The 17,315-nt window shown below is 36.1% G+C and overlaps 2 long non-coding RNA genes across 4 annotated transcripts in view; both read right to left on the bottom strand.

Annotated features, from left to right (window-relative positions):
- Positions 1-17,315, bottom strand: part of LOC141572878 (uncharacterized) — a 247,570-nt gene that overhangs the window by 168,850 nt on the left and 61,405 nt on the right. For all 3 annotated transcript variants that reach the window (XR_016019747.1, XR_012498357.2, XR_016019746.1), the window contains exon 2: positions 15,723-15,839. This is a non-coding gene — a long non-coding RNA (uncharacterized LOC141572878). The remainder of the gene's footprint in view (positions 1-15,722; positions 15,840-17,315) is intronic.
- LOC141572880 (uncharacterized) lies at positions 2,384-10,387 on the bottom strand. Its single transcript, XR_012498362.2, has 4 exons — positions 10,249-10,387; positions 9,503-9,572; positions 4,448-4,572; positions 2,384-4,108 (listed from the first exon to the last, which is right to left on the bottom strand). It is a non-coding gene; the product is annotated as an uncharacterized LOC141572880 (long non-coding RNA).

Genomic DNA, 17,315 nt, shown 5'->3' with positions numbered 1-17,315 from the left:
ACGAAGGACAACAGTTATAAATAATACTCTATAAAATCCAATTTATATTACACATCCATAGAACTTGAATTCTAAGATTCCTAAGTACTTATTGGTCATCTTTAATACATGTATACTTTTCTTTTTTTACAGAGGGATAACTATATGTGTGTGAGTGTGTGTGTGTGTGTGTGTGTGTGTGTGTATCTCATATCAGACTTGGGCAACAAAAAGCAAAGTGAAAGATTGTTAACATGCAACTTCATTAATCTACATAAAAACAATATCTTTATTGTCCATAATATACAACACAACATGCCAAGTGCAGGGAGAAAAAGCAAATATAAACGGGTGTTCAGTGGCAAGAACATGCCGTCTAAGACTTATGTTCAGAGTGCTGCAGACAGAGAACGGAGCAACTGAGGATCCCCCATCTGTATTTCATTTCCAGCCGGAACATCTCTGGAATGCTATCAAGGCGCCAAACTTCCTGAACCCATCTTCCTGAACAAAGTTAGTTTTCCCCTGCTACCCACTTCTTCCACTCTGTTCTAAAGGACTCCCTCACTCTTGCTCATATACACTGTTCTCACTCCTAACTACTCTTGCTTATGCTGTTCCTCTGTCTGGATTGTCCTTGATCCCTCCCTCTCTTACTCAAAGCCTAACCTTTTAAGATCTAACCAAAGTATCACTTTACCTTGAAGCCTTTTTTGACTAATCCAAATAATTGTTTACCTTGTGTAAGGCAATGTTCTAGGTGTTCAACATATATGACCTTATTTAGTTGTCACAACTCCATAGGTAGTACTCCATTTTAGAGATGCAAAAAGCTCAGAGCAGTTAAAACATTTGCCTCAAGATACACCGCAAAAATGTGGCAAAGTCCATATCCAAGTCCCATCTGTCTGACGCAAAGGCTTACGTAGTCAGGGAACTACTCTGTTATTTTGTTCCTTTATAATACCTTTTTCCCTCAGCTCATGTTCTAGGTGGTACATGAGTCAGCATTTAATAGTTCCTGTGTTACTCTGTACTAATCTGGAGTCTCCAGTTAGACTATAAATGTGTATAAGTTTATTTATCCCACGCTCCAACCTAATAGCAGGCATTTAACTTGTTGATGGATTGAACCTAGTAAAACTACAGCATTTTAATACATTTGAGAGAAAGCTGTGCTATTTTGCCATTGGTTTGGGTTATCCATAGTTCTATTACCCCTGTGGGACTATTTGTCTTCTCGTGAACTATAAAATGTGATGTCACACAAAAAATCTTCATTTTCATTCAACAGGTCCTTATTGAGTGACAATTAAGTGATAGCATTTGGCCAGGCATGTGGGAAAAATACTGAAGAGGTTTAAGACAATCTCTACTTTTAAGAACTTATTATCTTGTTGGAGAGAGGTGTTTTTCCATTTTAAGTTATATATATATAACATATATATATATATATATATATATATATATATATATATATATGTTATATATATAATCTGTATTAAGTATATTTTACATGTAAGTATATATATTATATATGTATATGAGTTAATATATAAAACATGAGTTTATACATAAAATATGCTTTAATACAGTGCCTAGCATATAGTAAGGGCTTAATAAATATTGTATCCATCCATTAATAGTAAATGGAGGATAGTGAGCAGAATTAATCTGTCATTATTCATAATAAATGGTTATCATTTATTACCACAGACATCATTCAACAAATATTTAGTGTGTTTCTAGTCTGTCTTTCCATAACGCACAGTCTGGCAAAGTCAATGTTAAAAAGATACAGAAAGCATAACAAATTGGATTTTTTTCTTATGGGGCTCTCTCCAGAAAAATGCCTTGTGGACTAACTCCTAGGTGTGAGCTCACATTTTTCAATATCGTATTTTTTTTCTCCTTAAAAAAATGGAACACAGCAAAAAAGGATTACGTTTTTGTATATCTAGTTCAGATGAACTCTGGCTATGATTTTATTCTAGTATTCCCATAAATATATAAATGCTCTCTTGTGATTGTTTTTATTACATGAATTTGGATACATTAGCCTAAGATTAGGCAAATTAAATGTGAAAATATCATCAATACATCCTAGCATCAAGAGCAATATGTGGTTCTTTGATTCTCTGACTGACTTTAATGGATTACAATGAGGCACCAGCTAAAGGCTGGTGATTTAAATAATAAGCAGAGGGTTCAAAGCTGTGGCTAATTCATTACTCACACATCTCTAGTTGAGATAGTAATTTAAAGTTATGTGTGTCACATTAATTGTAATCTTGTTTCCAAATGACAAGATAAATATCTCAAGGAACATAATATACTGTGGTCATAGGTCAAACCAAATGAATGTCTAAAATAGATTAGCACTAAGTACATGCAATATGTCATGTTTATACATTTTTAAATGGATAAATTGTATTAACATTAAGCAGATTGTTCATTACATATCATCAATGTTTAGCTTTACGTGCATTAATACTCTATTCAGTTATAGCATTCTCTGAAAATGCCACACACAGAGATGCTGTAAAATTCCTGGCTGAAAATTTAATACTGGAGAAAAAAATAGAGGCTAATTTGTACCTTTCCCACCAAGACTTAATTGCTTTGTTTCACATATCTGTGAAACCAATATATTTTGGCCTTCAAGTGACTTAACAAAGGGCAATGTCACAACTAGCGAAAGGAGAAAATTGCCAAAATGTCAGGTCCCTACCAAAGTGTCTACATTTTATTTTAAGCCTCTCCATCAGCTGAGACTGGATCAGAACCTCAAACATTGTCCTAGAGTAGAAAACCAAATTGTCTCCCAATATCACATGGCAAAGTAAATGCAGAATAAGGATGCAGGCTGTTATTGTAATTACAAAACAGAGAGTTGGTTTTCAGATTTAGACTCAAATTTAACAGTTGTGATTTTAATATGGATGAAACAGTTTTCCGACCTACAAGCCCTGAGATAGTTGGTGAAGTATTTGTTCAACTCTCGCATTCACTGTGTAAACTAGTCATCAACACACTGATGTTTTCTTAGCCTAAAATTCCTGCTGGGAAAGGGCTTTGTATTACTTGGGTGAATATTTTGAAAAGTCTCTCACGGAGAATGAGGGACACTTGAAGAAGGAGCAGCAAGCCAACTGTACCCAGTCCACAGAAATATTTTGTTTACCTTGTACAGGTGCTCTTTTTGGGCTTTTGCCTGCTACTGCTGTTTGTTTGTATGTTTGTTTTCACCAAATTTGAGTGTCTTTAAAGGAAAGCCAGCAGCCTAGAGTTCAACAGTTGCCTCTACTCCTGCTTTACTTATGCAAAGCTCCACCCCACACCAGGGTTACCTGTGGGCAGTAGAGTTGGTGATAGATTGTTTCTTCTCTGCTGAAGACAAGGCATTTGTTTTGCCAAGTGGAGTTTGCACAGAACTGAAATGATCAGACAGCAGAGGGTTCTTTTCTAATCCTGCTTCCTAGTTGATTCTGTGATGTGCCCAATATTTTTTCAATATATTTTTTAAACTGCTAGCTAGTCAGTTGGCTTCTATAGTTTATAACCAAGAACCTTAACTGATAATATCTAGAAATCTTCCCTTCTGTCTTCTGTCGCTATCAATCCTCCTCCTTTGTCACACTTCCTATCCCAAGTCACATGTTATTCCTTAAGGAAATGTTCTCTGACCCCTCAGGCTAGGACAGGCAGCTCAATCCATGGTTTAAAAGCACTTTTTATTTTTCAGTCTGACCTCTGTTACTAAAAATTATAATTAATTATTTAACTACCATTATATGATCAATTTTCCTCCAGTAGAATTTTGTTCGAGGGCAGAAAACATGACTATCTTGTTCATTTTTGTAACCCCAGCATCTCACATAGTAGGTCTCGCAAAACATAAAGTCAAACACAAACTTTTTGCTGTCGTTACTGTCTTTGAGAGCTTACAACCTTCAATCATCCATTTTAGCTTGAATTGAAAGTGATATTGTCTTCATTTATTTTTATATTTTCCAATGTATTTAATCTATTAATTTTGAAATTGGTGTTTCAAACTCAATTCGATGTTGCCATCCTCTGTCCTCAAAAGTTCCAGTTGAATAAGTACTTTATTCAGTGAATTCTTTCCCTATGGAGAGGCCAACATATAATTAGAAGTTTGCTTCATGAACATGGAATCTGAAAACAAAGTCAATTATTTGATTTGATTGTTCAGTGGCATCTGGCTAAGGAAACTTGACTGAGAACTGACATATTCCTGCCAAGATGTCTGACAGGTCCGTGAGCCAGCATTCCCTCTGCACGAATGGGAAGTGTCAATGCTTGCCTCTCTGGCCCTCATTTTTCTCTGCTGACCAATGATCCCTCCCCTCTTCTAACTGTTTCATCCTTTCTTTAGATATGTTGTTGCCCCTCAAGCCTACATTTGATGGTGTGAGAACAATTTATTTCAAAGATAGTTTTATACCTGATCAGGTTTGGCGGCTAGGAAGCAGGAGAAAGAAAAGCAGTATTCTTAGGACTGACTCTTTAGATGTTGTGGTTCTTTGTTCCAGTTAATTCGGTAAAATCAATGTGGCCTGCATCACCAGCCTGAGGTATAATTAAGATCATAAATCTTTTTAATATTCAAATTAATCATTCAATCCCCCACAGGACCGATTTAAAAGCACGTCCAATGGCTACCTCTTGAAACCTCTCCCTTTAACCAAGTTGTCAAGAACAGTGGACACTTATGCAGTTCAAAGAAGTCATCTGATTTTCATTCATCTTAAGCAGGAGAATTAACACAGGAAGGAAAGAAAGCAGGGAAACAGGGAAAGAGAAAGACTAAACAACAAGGAAGAGAAGGTTGGCATTCAAGTTGATTGACCAGTTTCACACTAGCCCCAACATTCAATTGTCATTTCTGCTGACACTGCCATTCAAATTCACTGCACTTAACTGATCCAGTCCAGTGCATTTTTTTTCAGCCTTTTTACTCTCCCCAGTGATGCAGCACAAGCTACAGAGGTGTACCACACAGAGGCTAACAAAGTTACAGATCTCCTTTTACCCTTTCAGCCGAGGCCACAATATGCCTATTGTGACAGAGGTCTTCCAGCCCCAGAACATTCTGGAATGAATCTTCCTTCATGATTTCCTACAATTCGCTAGACACAGACCTGCATTCCCTTGGGGCAAATGCTCCTTTGGACACAAAAGTGCACTTATTTGAAATCATCTCCACCTATCTGATGATCTGATAAGGTGGTCTCCAATGGAATGCAGTGATTCTTTTGCCTTCTAGAAGTCTTTGACAATGCAAATTTACTCCACTTTTCTCCAAAGTTGCATAGCAAAAGATACATGGAGAAAACTTTATCAAGTCACAAAATATCCTGACACATACTTTTCCAGAGTCAATGGGTTCCTGCCTTTTCCATTTGCATATTAAGGGATGTTCAAAAATCTCCTCTCAGAATTAAGAGAACTTGCTCCAAATTGGCCCTTTATCGTTGCCTAACAGAAATGTGGCTTGCCGCTTCATTCACCAACCAGAGAACAAAAAACTTGTTATTTCTTGCCAGGTACCCCTCAAATCGCTACAAAAAATATATATATAAAACCCATAATTATTAAACATATTATAAGAAAATGTGGAACTGACTTGAAAAGTATAATATAGTAGATAATTGGACCATTTAGCATAGTTACAATTGGTAACAGTAGCCTAAATTTTGCCCAAGTATCCATCCTTCCTACATGCAGCCTATGTGACTTCTCAGTCCCATGTCTGTAGAGATGGGCCATGTGTCTCAGGACTAAATGGATTCTATTTCCCTGGACACAGTGATTGATTCAGGGATGGGTCCATGACTCAGTATCAGCCTAAGAGAACCAAGTTTTTGCTCTACTCTTGAAGGAGAGAGCTTTTTCCTTTTAGATGAGATGTGTAACCACCACCAAAAAGCTGCCTTAAAATGGAGCCAACCCAGAAGAAGCAGAGCTAGCAATAAATCCTGGTCATATCAGATACAGAGTGCTCAATTAATGAAACAATGAACTTCCTTTTTGGTTGATTATTTTGGTTTGGAATTTCTATGAAAAGATTCTCATCTGATACATATGAACCAATTAGCATATTAGAAGGTTTAAATTAGTGATGTACTGAGTACAAGAGAAGGGTGGGGAAGCACATTTTCTTTTTCTCTCTAAATTTGTGCCTCTTGTAACCACTATAACAACAGGAAGTACAGTTTAATTGGAAATAGGCTAACATAGTTCTAAGAATAATCATCTAAGGCTAACTGCCTGGGTAGTTTTGATGTCAGATAAATTGGCTCGCCTATTATAAACTGCATCTCTCCTGATTAGTATTTGATTAAACAACAAAAATAACCTCTTAGAACTATCAACAGCTTTCTGGATGCTAGTTTTCTTAGCAAGATAATGAGCATAATACATTGTTTAACATGTTTTTAATTGGATGAATATCAGATACACAATGTTTTTCTATCATTGATGCCTTTTGTGCTAAGAATTTCATTACATCCTAGAATTACCACATAAAAATTTCCCTGTATTTGTCACAAACATATTCCTACACACAAAGATAATTGCCACAATGTCACTACACTCACACACAACTTTTTTCAACTATCCACTTGAAGTCCTGGAGCACTTAGCCGGGTTGAAAGATTCTGCTTTTGACCATGATTTGTTCTTTTCAAAATAAACTTCTTTAAAAAAAGAAAAATTTGGGTGGCTTTTTGTTTCAACAGAAGTCCTCAGCAGTTACGAATTGCCCATTCCATGTAGTTCTGTGAGAAGAAGGAAACTGAAAATGTGGTCCTTACACTCCAGAAGTTTATAAGCAGGTTCTAGTCACAAAATGCACAGGGTAAAAAAAAAAATTAGTACCATTTACACAGCAAAATACAAATGAATATAATGCAGAATCATTCACTGATGAGAAAATAAATGGTAAAGGGGTTCTTAGTAAATTGTTGTGTCATCAGAGGGAAGTAGGTTAGTCAGGAAAGTCTGCTTAAACATTCATCAATACTTAGAGTCACATAATACTGCAAAATGAATGATTTTTATCACTCATCTATTCAACAACGATTACACAAATTCTGTGTTAGGTGCTGTGTTCGGTGCACGTGGTCCTTCTTGTTTCAATTAGTCTTTTACTTTGAATACATATCAGTTGTCAGAATCATTTTCCTGGTTCATGACACTATCATTGATTCATTCAGAGGCCACAATGGGTTGTTTCCAGTGTGAGACTATTATAAATAATGTTCGTATCTCTTGTACACATGGTTGTATACGCATATATCTAAGGGAGTGGAAATGCTGAGTGAAATGGTATAAACATGCTTTAATTTAAAAGATAATGCTAAATTATTTTTTAAAGTCATTGAACTCATTTATATTCCTGCCGGCAATAAGTAAAAAATCTAGTTGATCCACATTCTCACCAACACTTGGTATTGTTAGACTGCTTAATTTTTCATGTATAAAATGGTATCTCACAGTGGTCTTGTTTCCTAATTAAAGTTAGGTTAAGCATCTCTGCATATATTTTGTGGCAATATACATGCTTTTTCTTTCTCCTTTTTTGACTATAGCAGCCTTAACATTATAGATATACATAGATAAAGATAATAGAATACCAAATACAAGATTCTAGCAAGTCAACAAAACATGGAGAATCACTTAAGAGCTAAGTCTCTTATATTCTTCGCTCATTGAGGGATATGTGAAATAACACTTGCACTTTGTCCTAGTAACTAAATGAAATATTAACCTAACTCCTAACTATTACTCACCTTATATAATATGAAACAAGTATGCATCAGAATTCCTAATTTTCTCAGGCTTTTCCATATCTCGCCTCATTCCCAAAGCTACCCTGTTTTCCTGAAGATAAGACCTAGCCGGACCATCAGCTCTAATGCATCTTTCAGAGCCAAAATTAATATAAGACCCGGTCCTATTTTACTATAATATAAGACCGGGTCTTATATTAATTTTCTGGCTAGGTCTTATTTTCAGGGAAACATGGTAATAAAATTCCAATCAAATCAAAAGTAGAGCATTTAGACAGGAAAGATCCCTTTTACACAGAATGAATGAATGATCTGAGTCCAAGACCTTTACAGACTGCAGGCTCATGCATTTTGGTCATGGTCTGAAGACTAGTTGACTATCCAGGAACACAGAATTCTCTGGTCAGCTTAGAACCACCCCTGATGACCACACTGGGATGACCTGTACTATGAGACTGCAGAAAAATCACTTCAAACAAAAGTAAAATTGGAATATACATTAGAGTCAAAGCAAGGAGCGTTTGCTTTGGGCACATGGCAGAATACCAATTACAGTCACACTCTTTCAATTTTTCAATTTCCAAATGTGAAAGAAAGATAATGATTTTTCCTTCACAGGGTGCCTGACACTGACTGAAAAGCACAATAAAATACTGGAGACACTTTACAGCTATAAAAACAAACCAAACATAATTTAACAAATTAACAAATCTTTAAAAAAGTTTTTAAATGGTGAAAAGAAATACTTATATGTTCAAGCCATATTCAGGATTTCTGAACTTTTTAAGATCATAGTTGCTTTCCTCAAATGAATGCCCTAAATTACAAAGCTTCAGAATCCAGAGTTTCCAACGGAAGCATACGAGATGGGGAAAGTCTCAACTGTAAGGTCTTCATTTGCATTTGTAGACTGTTGTCTTAGTCCATTCAGGCTGCTATAACAAAAGGCCACAGACTGGGTAATTTACAAACCATAACAATTTATTTCTCACAGTCTGGAGGCTGGGAAGTCCAAGATCAAGCTTGCATGGTGGCGTTCTGGTGAAGGCCTCCTTCCTCATAGCTTGTGCCTTCTCACGGTGTCCTTACATAGTGGCAGGGCTTGAGATCTCTCTGGAGCCACTTGTATAAAGCACTAATCCCACTCATGAGGGCTCTACCCTCATGGCTGAAGCACCTCTCAAAGGCCCTACCTACTACCATCCATTGGGTATTACGATTTCATTATAGGAATTATGGGGGGATATAAACATTCACATGAGAGCAACTATATTTCTAGTATATTTTCTTCCTCAACATTCCAGTGTATTTGAAATAGGCAGATATTTAAATTTGCATTTTTACCAGTGGACAAAATGAGTCAAAGAGAAATGAGGCAAATTTTCCAAAAACCACAAGGGGATTTATCCCCATAAAAAGACCTAGAAGTCACATCTCCTAAATCTTATTGTGGCCTGTAATTGGGGAAACCGCTTTCTGCTCTTCTCATGATAAATGAGTTAAGGGAAAAACAAGTACAATTCCAATAGTACATCAATTCAAATCTTTTTTTTTTTAAAGAGGTATAAAAGTGCCATGTGATCCTTATTTTAATTGTGTGTATATAAGGAATCTATGAAAAGCTTATGAAACCGGTTACCAGCCACCTCAACTCTTTTTTGTGTGTCCTTATAAAAATTCCCATATGTCACAACTGTCACACCTACTTGTTAAATTGGAGAAATTCTTGAATCACACTAAGCAGATGCTGGAACAGATGGAAAGTTTCTTTTTGGGCTGAGAAAAAGAAATTTTCAATTAAGAAATGCCTGGACACTATTTTATCTCCCTTCTAGTTGACTGAACTATGAGATTTCCTTATGTTACAGTTTACAATTAAAAAAAAAATCCATTTCCCTCAGTATTCTTTATTTCTTCATGTTATCTATAAACATTAGGTAAAATCTGCTCATTTTATTCGTGCCTTATAAAATTGTTATGGTGCTTTCAAAAAATTGAAAATTACTGATATAGTTTCATGTAATGGTTACATTTAACACCTTTATCCTTATCCATCTTGTGTCAAATTTGCCTCTTACATTTTCTCTCCACTTACAACTTTAAACACTACCTATTATGGGTCTAACTATAGTTTCTTCAGTATGTTAGTCCCTACCTATCCAAAAAGAAGCATTACAACGCAAATTAAAATAGATTCTTTGGGCAGGCATGGAAGCAGATGTCAGCTTTTCTACCAACTACTGTTCCAGGCCCCCAAGTACAATCTCCAACCAACAGTTACCTTCCTTTGTATCTTTCTGGGGAAAAGGTGAGTGGTTCATTCCTGAGCCATCCACCTGGCAGCTGCTTCTGACAGGCACTCCTGCCATGCCCTGATTCTCCTTTTGAGCCCTTTCCATGCTTCACTGCTGCTACCATCCCAAGCTCTTGATTCCCCCAAATGACCACTAACCTGAGGATATGCAGAACAGCCTTCACAGAAGGTCTGTGACAGTAGAGGGAGATGTACAGCAGCTCACAGCCTGACAGGTATCTTGAGATAAAGTATCAGTCCTATTCCTTAAATGCCCTCAGCCATTTAAACATGCTTACTGTTTTAGTGCAGTTTTAGGTTCACAGCTCAATTGAGCAGAAAGTACAGCAAGTTCCCAGGAGGTGCCCCTATTCAGCACCCCACCCCCCACCCCCCCACACACACACGATCTCCTCTATTATCAACATCCCACACGACAGTGGTACATTTGTCAAAATCAATGAACCTACAATGAAACATCATTATCACCCCAAATCTGTATTTTACATTAGGGCTTACTCTTGCTGTTGTACATTCTATGGGTTTTGACAAAAGTATAATGACGTGTATCCAATATTGTAGTATCATACAAAATAGTTTCACTGCCTTAAAAATCCTCTATGTTCCACCTATTCATCTCTTCCTCTCCCTAACCCCTGGCAACCACTGATCTTTTTATTATCTCTATAGTTTTGTCTCTTCCAGAATGTAATATAGTTGGAATCATACAGTATGTAGCCTTTTCAATTTGCTTTCATTCATCTAGTAATAGGAATTTAAGGTTCTTCCATGCTTTTCATGGCTTGATAGCTCCTTTCTTTTTAGTGCTGAAGAACATTCCATTGTCTGGATGTACCACAGTTTATTTCCCCACTCACCTCCTGAAGGTCACATTGGTTGCTCCCAGGTTTCGGCCATTATGAATAAAGCTGTTATAGACATCCCTGTAAAGGCTTTTGTGTGGATAAAAGTTTTCACTTCATTGAGGTAAATACCAAGGAGCACAATAGCTAGATCACATGGTAAGAGTGTTTAGTTTATAAGAAATTGTCAAACTGTCTTCCAAAATGGCTGTACCATTTTTTATTCCCACCAGCAATAAATGAGAGTTCCTATTGCTCCATATCCTCCCCAGACTTGGTGTTGTCAACGTTTTGGATGTTGGCCATTCTCATATGTGTAATAGTATCTCACTGTTGTTTTAATTTGCAATTCCCTAATGACGTATGATGTTGAGCATCCTTTCATATGCTTATTTGCCATCTGTATATCTTCTTTGATGAGGTATCTGTTCAGGTCTCTTGCCTATTGTTTTAATCAGGTTGTCTCCTTATTGTTCAGCTTTAAGAGTTCTTTGTATATTTTGGATGACAGTTCTTTATCAGATGTGTCTTTTGCAAATTTTTTTTCCCAGTCTGTGTCTTGTCTTCTTCTTCCCTTGACATTGTTTTACACAGAGCAGAAGTTTTTAATTTTAATAAAGTCCAGTTTATCAATTATTTCTTCCATGGGTGGTGCCTCTGGTGTTAATATCTAAAAGGTCATGTTATATCTAAATGTCACCCAAGGTCATTTAGATTTTCTCCTATGTTACCTTCTAGGAGTTTTATAGTTTAGCCTTTTACATTTAGGTCTAGGTTCCATTTTGAGTTAAATTTTGTGAAGGGTCTGGATCTAGATTCATTTTTTTGCATGTAGATGTCCAGTTGTTCTAGCACCCTCAGGCATTTTTTTAATGACTAAATTTCCAGCTTCCCTGAGATCCCAAAATTCTTGTTTATTTTTTATTATGAAATAGTTTTCCTAGTCTTCGTCTGTTTAATTTTCCCAGAGGGCCTCACTTTTATAATCGAACTCACTGGTTAAGCTATAATTAAATGAGCGAGATGTTCCCTTACTGCATGTCCTTCATTAGAATGTGTTAGGGAACATCTGGGTGGGAAAGAAGCGGTCGTTGACTTTGCCACACTTTTATTTCAATTGCAGATAAAACTGACCCGGTACTATCATGTGAAAACATTGATGAACTATCATGCTGGACATCTTTCTAACTTTCACCTTGTGCTTTTCCTTTCTTATCTTTCTCTTCTTTTTCAACATTTTGTGAAATAAAACCACAAAGAAACTTTGATAATTAAATCAAGTTCTGGTTGAAAAATGTAGATGTTGAGATTACTTACTGTGTTTTATATGTATATAAAACCATATATATATATATATATATATATATATATATATATATATATATATATATGGTCTCTCTATTATATACTTAAGTACCTGGTTGCCAATATTTAATAAATCCTCTTAATTGTCAAATTTCAAATTTTTACTTTTTTATCTTGATGCTGGCAATTCGTAGCATCCTGTTTTCTAAGATGTATTTTAAATAAGTCAACACATTTTAGAAAACAGCTTTATGAGTGAATAGAACACCTTCTGCCCACCAGCTTTCCAACTTCAAGGGAGCATTTTAAAGAATAATTATTACATTTCTCATACCATGTAAGAAAAGACCTGAGGTGCCAACTATTGAGATTTGCTTGCAAGGTGTAATAGAAATATTTCGTTAGAAATTATGTATCATCCCTATCCTTGCGGAGACATGACACACAAGATAAAGTAGAAAGAGATAGTAATAAATGGCTACCACAACATAAGTGAACCCTCTGAAATGTGAGAAGAGCATTAAAACAAAGTGGCTATATTTTAAAGAGTTGAGGATTATACACTGATACCCTTTTCCTGGAATTGCCATTGCATCAGAATACATTTCATTTGAGTAAAGTTCTACTAATGTTCCTTGGAGTCTTTAGCTTTAAGCTTCTGTAAAAATATGTCTTAATTAATTTTGAAGATTTAGGAATATTTCTCAGACACTAACACCTAGTGAAATAGGAATAATCATTATTACTTATTTTTGCTATAGTATCACTTGTACGTGCCTTAAAAATATTGGATAAGTATTTATAAAGACATTCCTCATAATCCTGAAGTTAGTTTGCTAACTGTCTTCTATGACAGCAGGTAAACAAAAATGTGGAGAAATTAAGTGAATTCTTATAGAGAAGTCTAAAGATATAAAGGCAATCATTCTAAATTACCTTCCTTAGAAACTGTCTCTTTTTTACCAAGCTTCTCAAAAGGATTTCAAGGTAAGAAAAAGAAAAAAAAAAAAGGCAAATGTCTAAAATTCAACAATGAGAATAATACGTAAACATCAACACATTATTTTCCTCTGACAATGAAAATAATAAACTGTTAAAGCTCTGTAAGACTGGTCCAAATTAAGATTTAGTACCAAAATAAAAGATTAAAAAAACAACACTTTAACTCCATTAAATAATTAGGCTTTATGTATGTATGTATGTACATATGTGTGTGTGTGTATCTATCTATCTATCTATCTATCTATCTATATATATATTTTTTCCTTTAAATTATATTTCACTTTGCTTATAGTTTGTAGGTTTTCTGCTATTTTTCAATGCCTTTTGTTGTTTTCCCAAGTAAAAGACATAATGATCCCACTAATTCTTTCTAAATTAAAGTTTTACAGTAAAACTGCCATTATCTCTTTATGTTCATTGCTTTTCTTCAGAAAACAAGTTTGAAAATTAAATGCCTCCATTACAAGCCAACAAAATAAGATCACTTCTTAAACTTGTGCCCAATGCTCCATTTGGGGCCTCTTTTGCAAATGTGTGATTACATTTTCATGCAACCGAAGCAGTAAAAATTTCTCCTCCAAATTACTTTGTATCCCCACAACCAAATAGACTTTAGTGTGTGAAAATAAAAGTTTGCTGAGGTTGGAGGAGATTGTCCTATTCAGAATCTTGGCTGCTTTAATTTAAAATGAGTGTCTCTTCTTTTTTTACCCACTGCAAACAAAGGGCTCCTAACTTTTTAGTAGCGACAATGAGAAAGAATTAAAAAGACGGGTGAGTAGCTTTTCAAGTCATCAGCACAGCTGAGGAATTGGCCATTGACAGCTGGACTGATGGAATATTATGAGTAGTCAAAGGAAGCCCATAAGAACCATATGGAGTGACATACCAACCCTTTTGATGTGCCCATCGGAAACTCCCATAGCTGATGCTGTTCGCACAGCTGTAGGGTATTAGGAAGGAGCCTTAAATGAACAAGAGAGCCCTCTTTGGGGTCATTCTGTACCATAATAACGTTAACTAAAACCTGCTGGTAGTGAAGCAACTTAGTGGGGGGACAATAATACATCACTGTTTTGTGATGGCTGACTTAAGCGATAGGGAGTTCTGTCTTTTGTGTGTTTTGAGAAATTAATTTTATGTCTGAGTTTTATAGTGATCTCCTGGAGCTTATAAATGTGGTGTGGTTTTTTTTGTTTGTTGGTTTGTTTATACCTACTTGTATAGCTCTTAAAATTCCAAATTATGTTTTTTATTAAATCAATAAAATTTCTTTGAATTAAATGCAAAAAATCTCCAAAACAGACAAAAAGCAAACAACCCAGAGAGAGAATCTCTAAATAATTTCTTGAATACCTCAAGTGAATAATCAAGTAAATGTATAATTTACAACCAACATGAAAGTTTTGGAACACCATCCTGAGCAGCCAAGGCTCCATTTGAAATGAAAATATAGGGGTAGGTATACTTCTCGGCAAATTATTTCTTTAACATTATTGATAACAGGATATGAATAGATTACTTTCTAGCAAAACTCAACAATTAAGTAAAAAGTAGCTTTAAGATAAATTCAACCTACAACTGTCATTCTACAGTGGAGAAGCCAGGTTCTTTTCCCATTTGAATTTCAAGCATGACAATATTCAGAAAAATGTTACAATAAAATAAGAACCATACACCATAGTTTAAAAATAACCAATGACTCCTTCTATTGTTCCTTCAACAAACACTTAGTAAGACTTATTATGTGTAGCAGCCTGATATCCCAATGATTAATAACTGTGGCTCAGTTTAAGAGCTTCTGTATCTGGACATAGCTGAGAGAAGTGAAGTCAAGTGTTAAGCCAAAAATGTCCTGGCTTCTACATCAAGCCAATATGGGAAGGCCAAAGAATCACTCATAGCTCATTATAAGATAATGATCAGATTTTTCTCATGTGTGTAGATGCTTTACTCAATAAGGTAAATATTGTTGAATCAATAAAAGCACAATCAAGAAAACCTATTAAATAAAAAAAAGAAAAAAGAAAAAAAGAGAAAGTTTCCACGTTTTCCTTTTCAATTGTGCTTTCTGATAGATAAAGAGCACTTAAATCGGGACCAATCCTAACAGAAACGTGTGGCTGTGGTGCAATCCCAATCTTTCTCTTTGCTGCACACAGTTGTCCTTTTTAACCACACCTAATAGCACACGGCATTCATGCAGAGGAGGAGTTGTGAGTCAGGGGCAGGTTCAGCCGCTGACACTCTGTGAAGCAAATGTCTGAGAGTGACATTGTGCGGCTGCTTGTTGGAGAAACTCCCCAAACCCCGAACACTCCACTGATTCCTTTCTTTCACTTGATTTTTAAGTTTTTCTGTTTTCAGATTCCTGGCCTGATTTGTATTGTTTAAAGTCAGTCAGGTGCAGCCACAAGAGGAGAAGGAGGAGAAACTTGGGGAAACAAAGTCTATTATACTCACAGATCCTAGCGATAGGAAGCGTGGCCATGCAGGGCCTCACCGACAAACCCCAGGGTGGTCAGGAGGCAGAAGACACGAGTCATGGCAGAGTGTAGGCCTTTGCCTTCATTGGGGTTTCTGTGGGAAAAGCAAACCAGGGCAGGAAACCAAGTTAGGATTAGCTAGTTTGAATAATTTCAGTGGGCTTTGGGCTACAGGGATGTTTCTCTAGTTGCCTGGTACCTGGCCCTGGGATGATTAAGGCACAGGAATATTGCTTTTGGGGTGCAGAGGCCAGATAGAGAAGGTGTGGCTTGCATATCAAAGGCATGTTCTGGTTGGGCCCTTTGCTATCTCTAAGAATTATCTAGCCCCAGGGGGAGCAGTTTCTCCCTAGCCAGAAAGATTTTTTTTTTTAAGATGTCAAAATATCACAATAAACAGAAAACAAACAAACAAAAAAACAACACGCACACACACACACAAAAAAACATGGCCTTAAAATGAACGTAATTAAAAAACTTAGATAAAAAAATACCTTCCATTAATTTATCTTTACACAAAAATAGTAGTAAATCATGGCCACTTATACAGTATGCTTTTCAGGGTGCTTTAAGAAGACTGATGTTAATTTGTTCTCCATCCCGGAATTCTTTCTTTTAAGTAGCAATTTTTATGATCAGCAATCAGCAGAAAAGCCCAATAAAGCTTCAGAAATCCCATGGTCTCAGCTACAGCACTCTCTCTCGTGAGCTGTACTTCAGAAACCCCATTTTCCTTTCCCCACTCTTACACTGAGTAAAGGCTTGGAAATGTAATATTTATTTCTATCTAATAGAGAGCACAGTGTGACAACCAATCCTTTTGACACACACAGGTATGACACAGAGGCTGCTCTGGCTGAGATCCAGGCCATCATACAGACAGAGCAAGGAATTTTTTCAGCCGATTTTGGCGATGTTCCAAGTGCTGGGTCTTGCTTTGTGTTGATACCTAAATGTGTGTGTGATTGCTTGAGGCGAAGTGGAAAGGGACTAGTTGGAAATGTTCCTATATTAAAAGATGTAAAAACTCATAAGAAATAGATTATGTCCACTATTTCCAACGTGATAAAAATTCTTGGAAGATATTTTCTGTATGTTGCATGGCTAGGTCACTACATCTCTTGGTTGGCCTGATTCCCTGCTGGTTTATGCCTGTTGTTCCAGGGTATTTTGAATAGCATGCCCTTTTGTCTTCAAAAGTGTATGATAGCTGGAGTTTACATTCCAGCCCCACTGTTGTCCAGGACAATTGGGACAAATTGCCTCACCACTGTCACAGTTTTATGTGTAAATGGGAATAGCAGTGCCTATCTCATTAGGTGGCTGTGAGAATAGTGTCTTAATGCCGATGGGGGACTTAGAATAGTGCTCGGTACTTAGTAGGTACTCAGTAAGAGTTAGCTATGATTTTACATCATGGCCTTTATTTTATGACTCAAAAGTTATTATGTATTGCTTTCTTACATTTTGGAGTCATCATTAGTCATCTGTCTATAAATATATATATATGAAATAAATATCAGGAGATAGTGTCTTTAGAGAGAATACACATTCTCATTGTATATACTAT

Source organism: Rhinolophus sinicus, chromosome 17 (genome assembly GCF_057876585.1).
Source record: "Rhinolophus sinicus isolate RSI-liver-muscle chromosome 17, RSI-T2T, whole genome shotgun sequence".
Taxonomy (NCBI): domain Eukaryota; kingdom Metazoa; phylum Chordata; class Mammalia; order Chiroptera; family Rhinolophidae; genus Rhinolophus; species Rhinolophus sinicus.
This window is presented reverse-complemented; position numbering and strand designations above follow the sequence as displayed.